The sequence below is a fragment of the Peromyscus maniculatus genome, chromosome 9, assembly GCF_049852395.1.
Source record: "Peromyscus maniculatus bairdii isolate BWxNUB_F1_BW_parent chromosome 9, HU_Pman_BW_mat_3.1, whole genome shotgun sequence".
Lineage (NCBI taxonomy): Eukaryota > Metazoa > Chordata > Mammalia > Rodentia > Cricetidae > Peromyscus > Peromyscus maniculatus.
This window is the reverse complement of record NC_134860.1, coordinates 57246334-57260041: the sequence shown is the minus strand read 5'-3', so window position 1 is coordinate 57260041 and position 13708 is coordinate 57246334. Positions and strand designations below refer to the sequence as shown.

At 41.0% G+C, this 13708-nt stretch overlaps 1 protein-coding gene across 4 annotated transcripts in view; it reads right to left on the bottom strand.

Moving 5' to 3' along the window:
- The window catches only part of Cab39l (calcium binding protein 39 like), a 116763-nt gene that overhangs the window by 65486 nt on the left and 37569 nt on the right, over positions 1-13708 (bottom strand). The window contains exon 1 of one of the 4 annotated variants that reach the window (XM_042284950.2): positions 7721-8122. The exons of 2 other annotated variants lie outside the window; for them this stretch is intronic. The gene's annotated coding sequence lies outside the window, so the exon portion shown is untranslated. Of the gene's footprint in view, positions 1-7720; positions 8123-13708 lie in introns of those variants that run through there. One more of the 4 variants, XM_076545108.1, reaches the window with a different exon arrangement.

Sequence of the window (13708 nt, the reverse complement as noted above, 5' to 3'; positions counted from 1 at the left end):
CCACTGGAAGCTCAGAGTTCTTCTATTTCCAGAGCAGCAAAACAAACAAACAAATAACTCAAACAAAGAGACTGGAAAGTCAATGTTATTATAAATATACTACAAATACAAAAAAAATTTAATTTTCTATACATAATTAAAACTTCAGGAAAAAAAGAGAATTCTGTGCTAGGAATTCTAAAGAGAATTGGTTAGCATCACTCCAAAGGAAGACCTCAGCCAGGATGAAGACCAAGGTACAGGTTGAGGAGGGTCATGAGTTCAAGGGCAGCCTGAGCTTCACAGTAAGACCCTGTAAATTAAACACCGAAAACTGAAAAATCTCTTTGAGAAGAAAAAAAATCCAGAGAAATAACACATAGAAAAACACAGAGGAAATATAGTTAACACAGTAAACATTTAACCACTCTCTTTAATTTAAAACTGAAAACTCAAAGTGAAAAATTATTTTCCCCATTAAACAATGAAGTGAGTTTTGATTTTATTATTTTATTTGATTATTTGATTATTATTATTTGAATTTATTATTTGTTTGAGACAGTGTCTTACGTAGTCTAGGCTGGCCTGATACTGGCTATGTAGCTGAGGATGGCCTTGAACTTGTGATTCTTTTGTGATTCCCTGTCTCCTAGGCCCCGGCATTACAGGGGTGCAGCACCACAGCAGGCTAACGATGAAGCCCTTGTTACTATGCTACAAACTAACTGAATGGTGGCGCAATGCAACAGGCTCTTCATTTCCAACTGGTGAGAGTTCAAGTTGCACAATAATTGGGCCTTATGGTTCTAGAATGTTAGATACAACCTCTGATTTAGGAGTAAACTCACTTCGGACAACCCAAGATAATTAAAATACGAGCCTTATTATCCCACCTTTATATTCAAATTTATATAGAACAGGTTTATCGCAATATTTATTATAACACCGAAAAACCCAAGGAGAGTCTAAATGTCTCAAAAAGAAAAAAGGAAATAAATTATGATATAACCACTATATATACTAGTAATAAATGTTGCAGCTTTTCCAACTGGAAAAGAAAAAGTTTTCTAAATACAAACACCTCCAAAAACTAGGTGTCTCTTGGTAGATAGTGCTTCACACTAACTGGTCAGAATCCACTCCCTCTTTCAGTAACAGATAAGCTAGTCATGTTCTTTACCATCAAGAGCTTCTTAAATTTGATGAAACATCATTTATGACTATGACGATGTCTCTAAACAATGTGAAACAGAATGGAGATTTAATGTTGGAAGCATTGTCATGTCCACATTACAGGGCACAACTGCAACTATGGAACCCAAACAGAAATACAAACCCACAGAGCCTATGCGTAATAAAAATAATTTTAGTGAGCTAATAGTTTGGCTCCGTTTGCAAAGTGTTTGTTGCATTAGCATGGGGAAACACATTCAGTCTCTAGAACCGACCTAAAAGCTGGGTAAGGTGGTATGCGCTTGAAACTTGAACACTGGGAAAGTAGAGATAGGCAGATCTTGGGGCTTGCTGGCCAGCCAATCTAGTCTAAACTGTGAGTCCCCAGCTCCAAGTGAGAGATCTGTTTCAACAAGGTTGACAGCTTTCTTGAGGTATACCTCAAGCTGTCTTTTGGTTTCCAAACATATGTGTGCATGTGTACCTGCCCCGCCCCCACTCATATAGTCAATAGTAGTAACCTCTGGATAGCACAAACTATTTAATAAAAGGCATATGCATTCATCATGGAACTATCTCTCATGTGGTACTTAACATTACCAAACAGCCTTTGTGTTTTAGAGTTCACACTGTGGAATTCTGACCCTCCCCCTCTTTTCAAGCCATTAATCAAATATAATTTCTTTGGCTATGAAGTTTCATGAAGAGTGGTACTTGGCTCAGGTTCTAGAGAGAAAGCCAAAAGATCATTTAGCTCTGCGCCCAGCGAACACAGGCAGGGAGGTTGAGGAGTAGATTTTGGCAGTACTCCTAACTTGTGTGTAAGGGCCATCAAGGTCCGTCATTGGAGCAACTTAAATGGAGAGGTGTGCTTGGAAAGGGGGTGGGTGCATGAGGCACTGCATGTCCTCACTGCTATCTTACTTCAAATATTTCAAAGGGGTATAAGTGTCTGTCTTGGGCGGCTAGTGAATATTTCTAGACCTTTTTTTCTCCCTTCCAATTGTGCTGTTCAATATCAATTCTCAAGTCAAGGGCTCCAGAGGATTTTGAAGTGTGTAGTAAACCTATCTCTGCAGGAAAGGGAATTTTCAGGACTTGAACAAGCACAGAGGCATCTATCTGTATGTCCTCACTGCCAACTCCTTACTTAAAAACCTCAACTCAGATTTAACCTTTTTTTTAACCTTTATTTTTCAACTGACAGTGAACAAGTTGAGACCATTTCCAAGATTCCCACAGCTTTTAAGTTAAAGCATGTGCATGTGCGTGTACTGTGTGTTCATGTGCGTGGGAACTAAGCATGAGGTCTTTTGTATGCTAGACAAGTGATGTACTATTACACTACATCCACAGCCCCAAACAAATGCAAGTTACCACTTTGAAGCTTTTGCAGTGCTGGCAATGGAGTCCTGACCTCCCAATCCCTTTCCACTGAGCTACAACTCAGTCTTCCAAATGCACCGTTCTTAAACACCCTCAATATACCCACCAACCACCACATTCAAAAACATTCAGAAAGTTTCAAGGGTTGACATTCTTTTATCTGTATTCCCAAAGGACCACAGACAGAAATAAATGCAATAAAAATACATCAATAGCAAATGACTACACTTATAAACATGTATTTTTAAACTCAATGGCAAGAAGTTCTATCTTGAGTATACAGCACTCATTAAATTGTTCTTTTAAAATGAGTAAATTTGATTAGATGTGAATTTTAAACTGAAAAGTGCACCTAAAAGTTCTGTATGTGCTGTGTACAAAGATACCCCTACCAAAATAAAAACTGAAAATTGCTGTCACAGATAAATTACAAAATGCATCACTATAGTTAGACATGCCATGGCACCTTCTAACCTTATTTCAACTTTTAAATATGCATCCCAATGTTATTAGAAACCACAAATGAATTTTGTACTTTGACAGACTTAAATGGAAATCAGCAGACTACCAATAAAATATAAAAAATAATTTCACAGATAATTCTTTACTCTAGAGCAGTGGTTCTCAACCTTCCTAAAGCTATGACTCTTTAACACAGTTCATCATGTTGTGGTGACCCCCAATCATAAAATTATTTTCATTGTTACTTCATAACTGTAATTTAGCTGTTTTGAACTGTAATGTAAATAGCTTTGTTTGCTGATGGTCTTAGTTAGGCAACCCTTATAAAAGGGTTGTTTGACCCTCAAAGAGATCACAACCCACAGGTTGAGAACCACTGCTCTAGAGGTTCATCAAATCAATTTGAATGACATCCTTTCTGTGACCTCTTTAGTGCTAGGATTACAGGTGTGCTCCACCAGGCCTGGCTTGCTGAGTTTTTATATGGTTTATTTTGTTCACAGTGTCTGGAGGGGAGAGATACTTTCTAAAAATGAATAATTTACAGAAATAGAACTTGAGAAATGTCTCATGAATTCTCATTCATCTAGGTACCTTTGTCTGACTTACATGAGAATAAAAACTCTTTTATAAGAGAGACACTTGTCTTTAATAACTATGCTTTATTTCCAGTGCACTATGTTACATAAATTTAAAAATAGAATTAATATACGAGGTTAGAAAGACATAAAACTACTAACATATTTATTGTGAGTTTAGGAACTTACTACTGTTCCAAGAAAAGCCAGGAATTTCATTAGGTCCACAGTAATGTTTCTGCTGACAGTTACAGCCATTTATAGGAGAGAAATGTTCTACATTTATTAACTGTGAATGACTATTAATGAGTGATATTTTATATTAGAGTTTCACAATCTCAATTTATAGTAGCGATTTGTAGTTAGATCAGCATTCTCCCAAACCAGTAGCTATAATGACAGCATTCAAGCTCACTGAGGTCCCCAAATGGGTTTCTTTATAACAGAATAATCAAGGCTGCTGACATAGCTCAGGATAAAATTGCTTGCTGCTGAACCTGATGACCTGAGTCAATCTCTAAAACCCATGTGATGCAAGGAAAGCACCAACACCAATAACCTTACGTTATTCTCTGACCTTCACTGTCATGCCATGGCACAGGAGCAAGTGTGTGCGCATAGCTCGCACGCACACGTGCGCGCGCGCGCACACACACGCACACACACACACATACACATACACACACACACACTTAGGAAATATGAATTTTGGTTAGATTCCATTCTTGACATTAGTCTGGTTTATAGGTTTATCCTGTGAAAACAATTACTTCAAAACATCAGTAAGCTCTGCACTTGTCTACTGTCAGTCTATAACAATATCATCAGAGTACAGACATAAAAGTGATTCAGCTGAAGCTAACTTCTTACTCAATATACTACACCCACAGTAGATTTAGTTTTTCTGACTGATATATTAATATAATCCTTTGTCTTTCCAAAGCTGGAAGAAATGTGATGAGTCTCTGCTGGAAACTTAAGTCACCAAGTTAGAAAGTATGTTTTTTTACTTATAGACAGTAAAGATTTCTGCTTAAGCAATTATTTTTAATTAGCAATGGAAGAGTGCATATGACTATAAGTAATATGCATGTCAATATGGTTATAATAGATGTTTTTTCCTTCTAAAGGAAATGGGCTAGTTTCTCTAAGTGGCAATATGTATGCACATGCATACAGCAAAGTCTCCAAACCTATTCATTTAGTTAATAAATATTAAGTAAGAATCTATTATATGCCACTTAGGACAACTCAACATCACTACTTTAAAATTATTCTGGAATGGAAAGACGAAAGGGAGATCCCAGGTAAATGTAGCCTACAACTATTCATTGTCTCACTAAATGGGTCAATGGCACGGCTAACTTTCATATTTTATGTATATTTTGTGTATGAACACTTTAAAGAAAAATTCAGGACCCATCTAACTGAATTGGATAGATAAACTTGGACAGAGTTAATCTGGATTTTTAAAGTAGGCCACATTTCTTCATATTGTTCCTAGTATATATATGAAATAGATAATCCCTTTGAGTTGACATCTGACTTCTCACTTCAAAATGTTTCATGTATTCAAGGTATTTAACACATACCCTGGCCTCCTCTCCTCACCAAGTCCACTCACCCAGGACTGCCATCTAGATGTGCCACAGTCAGTCTCTTGTCAGTTGGGATCATTCAGTCCTATTTTGCTTTGTTCACATTTCATAATTCAATCAATTCCCTTCAGGCCATCTCCTTCTTATAATGGAAAATGTGTACCATTAAGCCCCTATACTTTTTTGGACACTTTGGGAAAGCTATTCCTCTCTCTTCCTCTCCCCCCCCTTCCCCTCCCCGCTTTTCCCTCTCTCCCTCTCGTGGTGGTAGGGAAAGTGTGTGTGTGTGTGTGTGTGTGTGTGTGTGTGTGTGTGTGTGTGTGTTGTTCATGCATGTGTATGTACATGAGAGTGGGAAGGCATCTAGGTATGTATGCCAGTAGAGGCCAGATGGGTATCTTTCTCTATTTCTTTCCACCTTATTTTACTGAGACAAGGTCTCTCATTGAACCCGGAGCTCAGCCATTAAGCAGGACTAGCTGGCTGGCAAGCTGTGGAATCCCATCTTCACGTCCCCAGCACTAATATCACAGGAGTGTACTACCACACTTGGATTTTTAAGAGGGTGCTGGGGTGGCAAGCACTGTACTGACCATCTCACTAGCCTCTCCATTCCATTTATGGAGACCAAAGAAGCAGGCCAATCCTCAGGTGGTATTCTAATCAGGCACCTACTATGTGCTACTCACTGTACTAGACTCCAGGACCACTACACAGAGAAGCAAGGCTAGAAAGTCTCCTATACCGAGAGAGATCCCTGACAGCAATGTTCGACTGGGCACTATCAAAACTGAAGCCAACTTTGGAAGTACCTAAGAATCCCATTTAAGCTTCCTTCCAAATGTACGACCTTTGTATTACACTTGCTTTTCTTTAAGCATTGATACAGAGCAGAAATAAAGCACCTTTCCATGGTTGTGTCACATTTGGTTTTGGCACTAGAACTGATGCTTTAGTCTCTCACAAGGTGACAATGGTCTTTCTGCAGTGTGAATAAATTATATTCTCAGCCTATAATAAGGCCTAACAGCCACTTGACAAATGATTTCTCAGGGACGGGTTCTTACACTCAGCAGTCTGCTCACAAATGAACTCCTGCAATAAAGCATTTGTAAACTGGGATGACACATTCTTTCTTTCTATATTTACATTACTGTGGGCTTAAGAAATGGTGCCATCACTAGCAAATTACTAAAGCAATTTTCTCCCAGAAGACTATCAAGTTTACTGTAAATTTCATCCATTAAAGGATGTAGTATTGATATTATGTAAAGAAGTAAAAGCATGGACTTTAAGTGTATAATAGTTTGTTCAAAAGTTTCCACAGACCAACTGAGTTGCTTCTTATACATTAGATCAACAAACTGGAGGGAAAAAAGCCACACAAGAAAACCTGTTCTACAGGCTTCTGTACACGTAGAATAGAGGAGCTACTGGAAAAAGCAAGCCATTTTATGTCCAGGCTCTAAGCCTACTGCATGTTTACTGGCTCTCTGCAGAAGTCTTCATTTTAATTAATTTTTTCTGCCTTAAAAGACCCACTTGAATCAATAACTGAAGGCACAAATTTCTTGAGGATAGCACAGGGTAGAATAGAAACTTTGCTCAAAATGTCTGTCTTTAGTCAATGAGTCAATTTAATAGTTAACAATATATACTTCCTTCTCCAGGAGAATAATCACACACTTTATATGCATACCTTTTATATAACACGTATGTTTACACCTGTATTATATGCAACAATAGAGAATATACAATATCCTATTAAAGATTATACAAGTGAAGGCTTTATTGGAATGTAAATAAATGTACTAAGAGCCAACTTTCTTTGTTCTTTTATAACACATATACTTCTAGCTATATTCTCTGCAAGAGAGCTACATGACTGACTACATGGGAACTTGGCATCACGATACAAAGAAAATAACTGCTGAGCTCTTTTAACTCAAAAATGTATATCTATTCATCTTACAGCAACAATAAGTTATACAGGTAAATTATTTCTTTTTTATTTTTCTTACAGAACTTTGAAGAAACCAGGCATTGCTTTGAAGTTCATGGTAGCATTTAACATTTAAATTATGGCACTTTCAATTAAGCTAGCAATACTTTAAGTTGAATTATGGTGGGATGATATAATTCATAATAACTTATATATCAAACGTCATAACAATAGCTTTACATTTACTGACAATATACAGATAACTTCCAAGTTTTCAAGCACTTGATAGAAAAACATGAAGAACAGAACACTGCCACTATTTTATTTTTGGAAACTGTAAATAAAAAACCACTTCCAAAATAAGATATTTGGAGGACACAGACCAGTTGGTAAGGATTCAAGTGCCTTAGGCAACAGAGAAGTATTGTTTGGTAGTTGTTGTTTTTTCAGACCTCTCCTAGTAACAGCAGTTCACCGTGCAGAGAAGCAAGCAACAGTCTAGTTTAACATGAACATACGAGCACGGCCGTAGAACTCAATTACGCCTTACTAGTTCGTTTTCCTCAACACAAACCAATACAGACAACCTGGCTGATACTCACCAAGGGCTCCAGAAACTCCCCCAGCTTGTCTAAGCAACAACAAGTCGACCCATGGGCAGGTGCTGAAGACAGCTCTTTTCTCGGGTTCAAAGCACTTCAGATGAAGAAGCCTTGCTCTTCCGTTTAATAAAGGATGCCCCCTGTTACTCAAGTGTGCTGGAGAAAGACTTTCTGACTCTCTGAAGAGTAACAGTCACCACCGGAAAACGTTAGCAGAAAATGATCACTTGAACACTCACAGAGCCGCAGTAAATTTCCACTCTGCTTGCTCTCGGATTCCAAGCCTTGCTTGTCTCTTAATCTGTCCTAGGCAGTTCTGTTTCTGGTCAAACCAGCTTGCTTATTCGTTCTCTCCCTCTCTAGCACGGGGTTTGAGACACACACCACACAGGCACAGCTCCTTTCTCCCCCCCCCTCTATTGTGTAACATCACAAGAACGCCTGTAAAGCAATTAAGCAGAGGCAAAATTCAATCTTGGGCAAAAGAAAAGTCTGACGATAAACCAAAGAAAAATTTGCCATCACTTTTCTCCCTTTAAGTCTCGAGCCAATTCCTGTATGGGATTTTGTCAAGTGATTCAGCTGGCTTGACTGCCTTGCTTAAAAATATAAATGAAGATTCCCAGCAACTGCTTCTTGACAGTAATAACAACAGAGCTGACTGCTAATGTGTCGGCTCCTCAGGGAGGATGCTTTCTGTCGTGGGAAGGAACGTGCAGTGAAGAGAGATGCAGACACTACCAATCCAACCAGAAAGCAAGGGAGACTTCAGAGTGTTTATAATTGAATTTTAACACTGTAAATTTATAAAAATATAATCAATTTTAATGCACTATGTTTAAAAATGTATATTAACATTCAGTTATAATGAGAAAAATATAAGAACACAGAAAAATACAGACATCAGAAATCTAACTAGAGCCTCTTAATGTTTTATTGCAAACTAGACGCCACTATTTCAACAGAAAGTTTTATTCTAAGCATTTGTGGTCAAGCTCCACTACACCTCTTCAGGAAAATTAGAAAGGCCACAGAGAACATTCAAAAACCCTCACATCCGTAACTGTAGAGTAGAATACCTTAAAACGATGGCTCTTTCTGAAGAGTTTGGAGACGAGGCTTTGGGGAAGGTAGAGTGGAAAGGTGCCTCGGGTGGCAGTTCCAGGATTCTGTGGAATTGGAATTGCCAGCTCTGTACGGAAGCCAGTTACAGCTGCTCTGGAGGTACAGTCCAGCCCCCAGCCTCCAATACGCAACAGTTCTTGGTTTTGCTCCAGACAAAGCTCCCAATTATGGATCTAACAACAGTAGTTACAGGACCTATTACTCATACACTAATCCGTCTCAACAGAACTAAAGTATTTCTAAGAGTATGAGCTCAATTAAAGTGCAAATATCTCTAAATAGCTGTTTATATGCCTGAAGGAAAATAAGCATATAAAATTTGGCCTTAAAATATAGATTCCTGGGCTAGTGGGACAGCGAGGCAGATAAAGATGATTGCCATTAAGCCTGGTGACTGAAGTTCAATTTTCAGGACCCACACGTCAGAAGGAGGGGATTCACAACTGCAAGCTGACCTCTGACCACACACACAGAGTGACACACACATACACACAACATGTAAATGTAACACACACACTTAATGAGGTTCACTTAAAGCAGTGAAGCTGCGGGGGATAGGTTTTGTTTTATAGTGCTGGGAATCAAATCCAGAGGTTTGGGAATGTTGGCAAATGCTTTATCACTGAGCTATATCCCCAGCTGCAACAGAGTTTTAAAGTTTATATATACTATACATAATTATTTAGATATTTCTTAACACCTAAGACTAGGTATCAAATTTGTCTAGAGATTAGCCAAAAACATTATTCTTTCAATCACATTTGAGAAAAAAATCAAGTTCATGTCCTAGTCTGTAAGTCTCCTTCCTTTTTTCCCCTTTCAAAACAGAGCCTCAATGTTTAAGTCGAATTTGGCCTTGAACTCTTATCAGCCTCCCTCCCAAGTGCTGGGTAACAGACATGCTCAGTTTTTGATGTCAAATGCAAATGATTCTAAATTGATAAGGGTCATTAAGTGCCTCATACCTTGGATATATTCTCAAGAGTTCTATCATAATCAAAGAAATTCAGAATTTGTAAGAGTGGCTCTTAAAAAAAAACACAAGGTAAATGTTTTAAAGTACCTTTAAAATCAAAAGACCTTACATAAATAAACAATGGATTCAAAACTCACCATAGAAAGTAAGATCGACAGGGGATAAGGATGTTGCTCAATGGCAGAGCACTCAACCTAATCTACCCAGCATGTACAAAGGCCTAGGGCTCCACCGCAGGCCCCATTGCCCCTCTCACACCCAGAAACATATGTATACATATAATCAATAAGAAGTCTATTAGGGGGCTGGACAGATGGCTCAGTGGTTAGGAGCACTGGCTGCTTTTCCAGAGGACCTGGGTTCAATTTCCAGCACTCATATGGCAGCTCACAACCGTCTGTACCTCTAGCTTTAGAGGATCTGACACCCTCACACCAATGCAAATAAATTAAAAAAAAAAAAAAAAAAAAAAAGGGCTGGAGAGATGGCTCAGTGGTTAAAAGCACAGACTGTTCTTCCAAAGGTGCTCCAGAGGTCCTGAGTTCAAGTCCCAGCAACCACATGGTGGCATACAACCACCCGTAATGAAATCTGGTGCCCTCTTCTGGTCTGCAAGGACACATGCAGGCAGAATACTATATACATAATAAATAAATATTAAAAAAAAAAAAAGAAGTCTATTAGACCACAAAGACATCTATTTTACTTTTTCTAAAAGAAGAAATGGGACAGGCTTCATTCTGACCATAGCAATAAAAACAGAAGTTACAAGGAGGAGCCAATGCCACCTGAATCGGAAGTGGACACAGATGCCCCAGCCCCCAGGCTTTTGTATCTGCAGGGGTCACAATCATCTAGGAGCCCACTCGGTGCCAGGTGTCATCATACCAAGTACTGCCCAAGGTCTCTAAGACCAGGTATGGGAGAGCGGAAAGGCAGCAGCTCTGTGCTATCTCTTGGGGCTGGGGCAGGCAGTACTCAGCTAAATGTGACCCAACCAAGAGCCCTGGCACTGAACAGTTGAGCATCACTGTGCTGAGAGGACAGGGCTGGGAGGTGGAAGAGAGGAGAGGGGGAATGGTTTGTGGGCTGGGGAAAGAGGCGGATCTAGAGAGGTGAGGGTGGTGAGGAACAGGCTGACCTGAATGGCCAGTTGGCCACCCAAGTCCAGGGAGATGTCTGGGCCTGGGCTATGACCTAGGTCTTAATCTGGGGCCTTGGAGCAGCCAAGCGGGCCTGTGTTGATATCTGTGGCTCCTGTCCTGGGCTGCTGCCTACGACCATGTCTGTGTCCATGGTCCTACCACAGTCAGGTTCTGTATTGATGTCTGTGACTCATGTTGCCACCAAAGGCCACATAGATACCTGAGGTCTGGGCTGCAAACTGGCCATAAGGGTATCCGAGGGCCATGCTGCCACCAAGGGCCATGTCTGGGTCTGTGGCCAGAGTCTGGGGTGGTGTCTGTGGCTCCAGTTGCAACCGAGGGCTCTGTGGATGCCCAGGGTCTGGCCAGCCACCTGTGACCATGTTATGCCCTGGGGCCATGCTGTCACCAGGACTGTGCTGATCTGAGTGGCCTGTGCTGCCACCAGGGCCATGGTGTTTGGGCATCGAGGCCCAAGCTGCTGCTGCTGACCAAGTCTGTGGTCCAGCTGCAGCCGGGGTCTGTGGTAATGTTCATGACCAGTTTTAGCATGGAGGTAATTGGAACTATGCTGTGTAGAGCCAGCCCTACCCTTCACCGGCCCTGAGATGGCTGGTCCTGCCCCTCACTGGATACCTCAGCAGGTGAGCTGGTCGTACCCCTCAGGAGAGAGCTCACCCTGTCCTAGGAAAGATGGTCTCACACTAGAGTTAACCCTGTGGTCGGGGATGCAGGTGAGCTGACCCTGTTTCTGCTTGTCTACTGTGTGGTGGCATGGGTGACGGAAAGATGCTCCCCCACCCCACTACCATCTGCAGCAGGTGAGAGAGCTGGTCCCAGGGTCACCAGAGTGAGAGAACTAGCCTGCCCCTCACCAGCTGCAGCACAGAGAAGATTGGTCCTGCACCCTGCCTAGAGAGCACACTAGAGCTGACCCTGTTCTTGGGAGCACAGATGGGCCAGCCCTAAGGGCAGGAGAGCAGGTAAGCTGACCCCACCCACTCGTATGCCCCCTACAGCAATCAGGAGAGAGGGCCTTGTACTTGGCCTGAGCACAACAGCAGAGCTGGCCCTGGTGATGAGGAGGACCTGGGTCTGAGGGCCCAAGAGCAGGACTGGACCCACTCCTTGCTGTAGGCTACATTAGTAGGCTGGCTGAAGCAGTGCGGGAGAGTTCATGTGGGTAGTAGTGACCAACCCAGCTACCAACCAGGCCCTGAACCAGGGCTGTGAGTTGGCCTACCCCAACATCCAATGAATCTATAAACTGTTGGAGCAGGTGAGGGGGATGAACCTACAGATTCCAAAGAGCAGGATCTCTATGACACAGGACAACAGGATATACAAGAGAAGCCCCAGTAGGGGCCCATTATTGGTGGTGTACCAGAGGCCTCGAGCCGACCAATGACTCATGGCACTGTGTTTTGGAATATTAGTTGAAGATGTGTTACATTTGTTTACGCTGTGGAATATTTGTTTGATGATGCAAAGCAATAAACAAGGCCTAGAGATAGAAAAGAGCAGAACATGACTGGAGGCTAACTATGCTATTAAACATGTAGACTCAAATGAAAAGCAGCCACTAAAGAAACAAACAAGAAACCCAATTAGATATAGCTAACACTCCAATGATTAAAGTGGAAAGGTATGATGAAAACCACTAATATTAACCCAAAAGAAGGTATAAAAAGGGGAAAAGGAAACAAAGAAGAAAATGGATAAGAAAAAGGAAATAGTGAGCTAGTGAATTAAAACTTCACCTCTAATCAATAATCACAATACATGCAAATGTGCCAAACACCTGGGTTAAGAATCAGAAATTATGCTGGGCGGTGGTGGCGCACACCTTTAATCCCTGCACTCAGGAGGCAGAGGCAGGTGGATCTCTGTGAGTTCAAGGCCAGTCTGATTTACAGAGCCAGATCCAGGAAAGGCGCAAAGCTACACAGAGAAACCCTGTCTAACAACAACAACAACAACAACAACAACAACAACAACAACAACAAAAAAAAAAAGAATCAGAAATTAGGGCCCAGAGATAGTAGCACGTGCCTTTAATCCCAGCACTTGGGAGGCAGAGGTAGAGGTAGGCAGATCTCTGTGAGTTCCAGGCCTGCCTGGTCTACAGAGCAAGTTCTAGGACAGGCTCCAAAGATACACAGAGACCTGTCTCAAAAACAAAAACAACAAAGAAAAGAAAGAAAGAAACAAACAAACAATGAATCAGAAATTATGATCATTATGGTCTGGGCATGGTAGCATATGCCTTTAACCCCAGCACTTGGGAGACAGAGGCAAGTGGATCTCTGTAAGTTCATGGCTAGCCTGGTCTCCATAGCAAGTTCAAGCCAGCTGGGACTGAAGAGTGAGACCCTGTTTCAAGAAAGAAAAAAGGAAAGGAAAGGAAAGGAAAGGAAAGGAAAGGAAAGGAAAGGAAAGGAAAGGAAAGGAAAGGAAAGGAAAGGAAAGGAAAGGAAAGGAAAGGAAAGGAAAGGAAAGGAAAGGAAAGGAAAGGAAAGGAAAGGAAAGGAAAGGAAAAAGGAAAGGAAAAAGGAAAGGAAAAAGGAAAGGAAAGGAAAGGAAAGGAAAGGAAAGGAAAGGAAAGGAAAGGAAAGGAAAGGAAAGGAAAAAGGAAAGGAAAGGAGAAAGGAAAGGAAAGGAGAAAGGAAAGGAAAGGAGAAAGGAAAGGAAAGGAGAAAGGAAAGGAAAGGAGAAAGGAAAGGAAAGGAGAAAGGGAAGAAG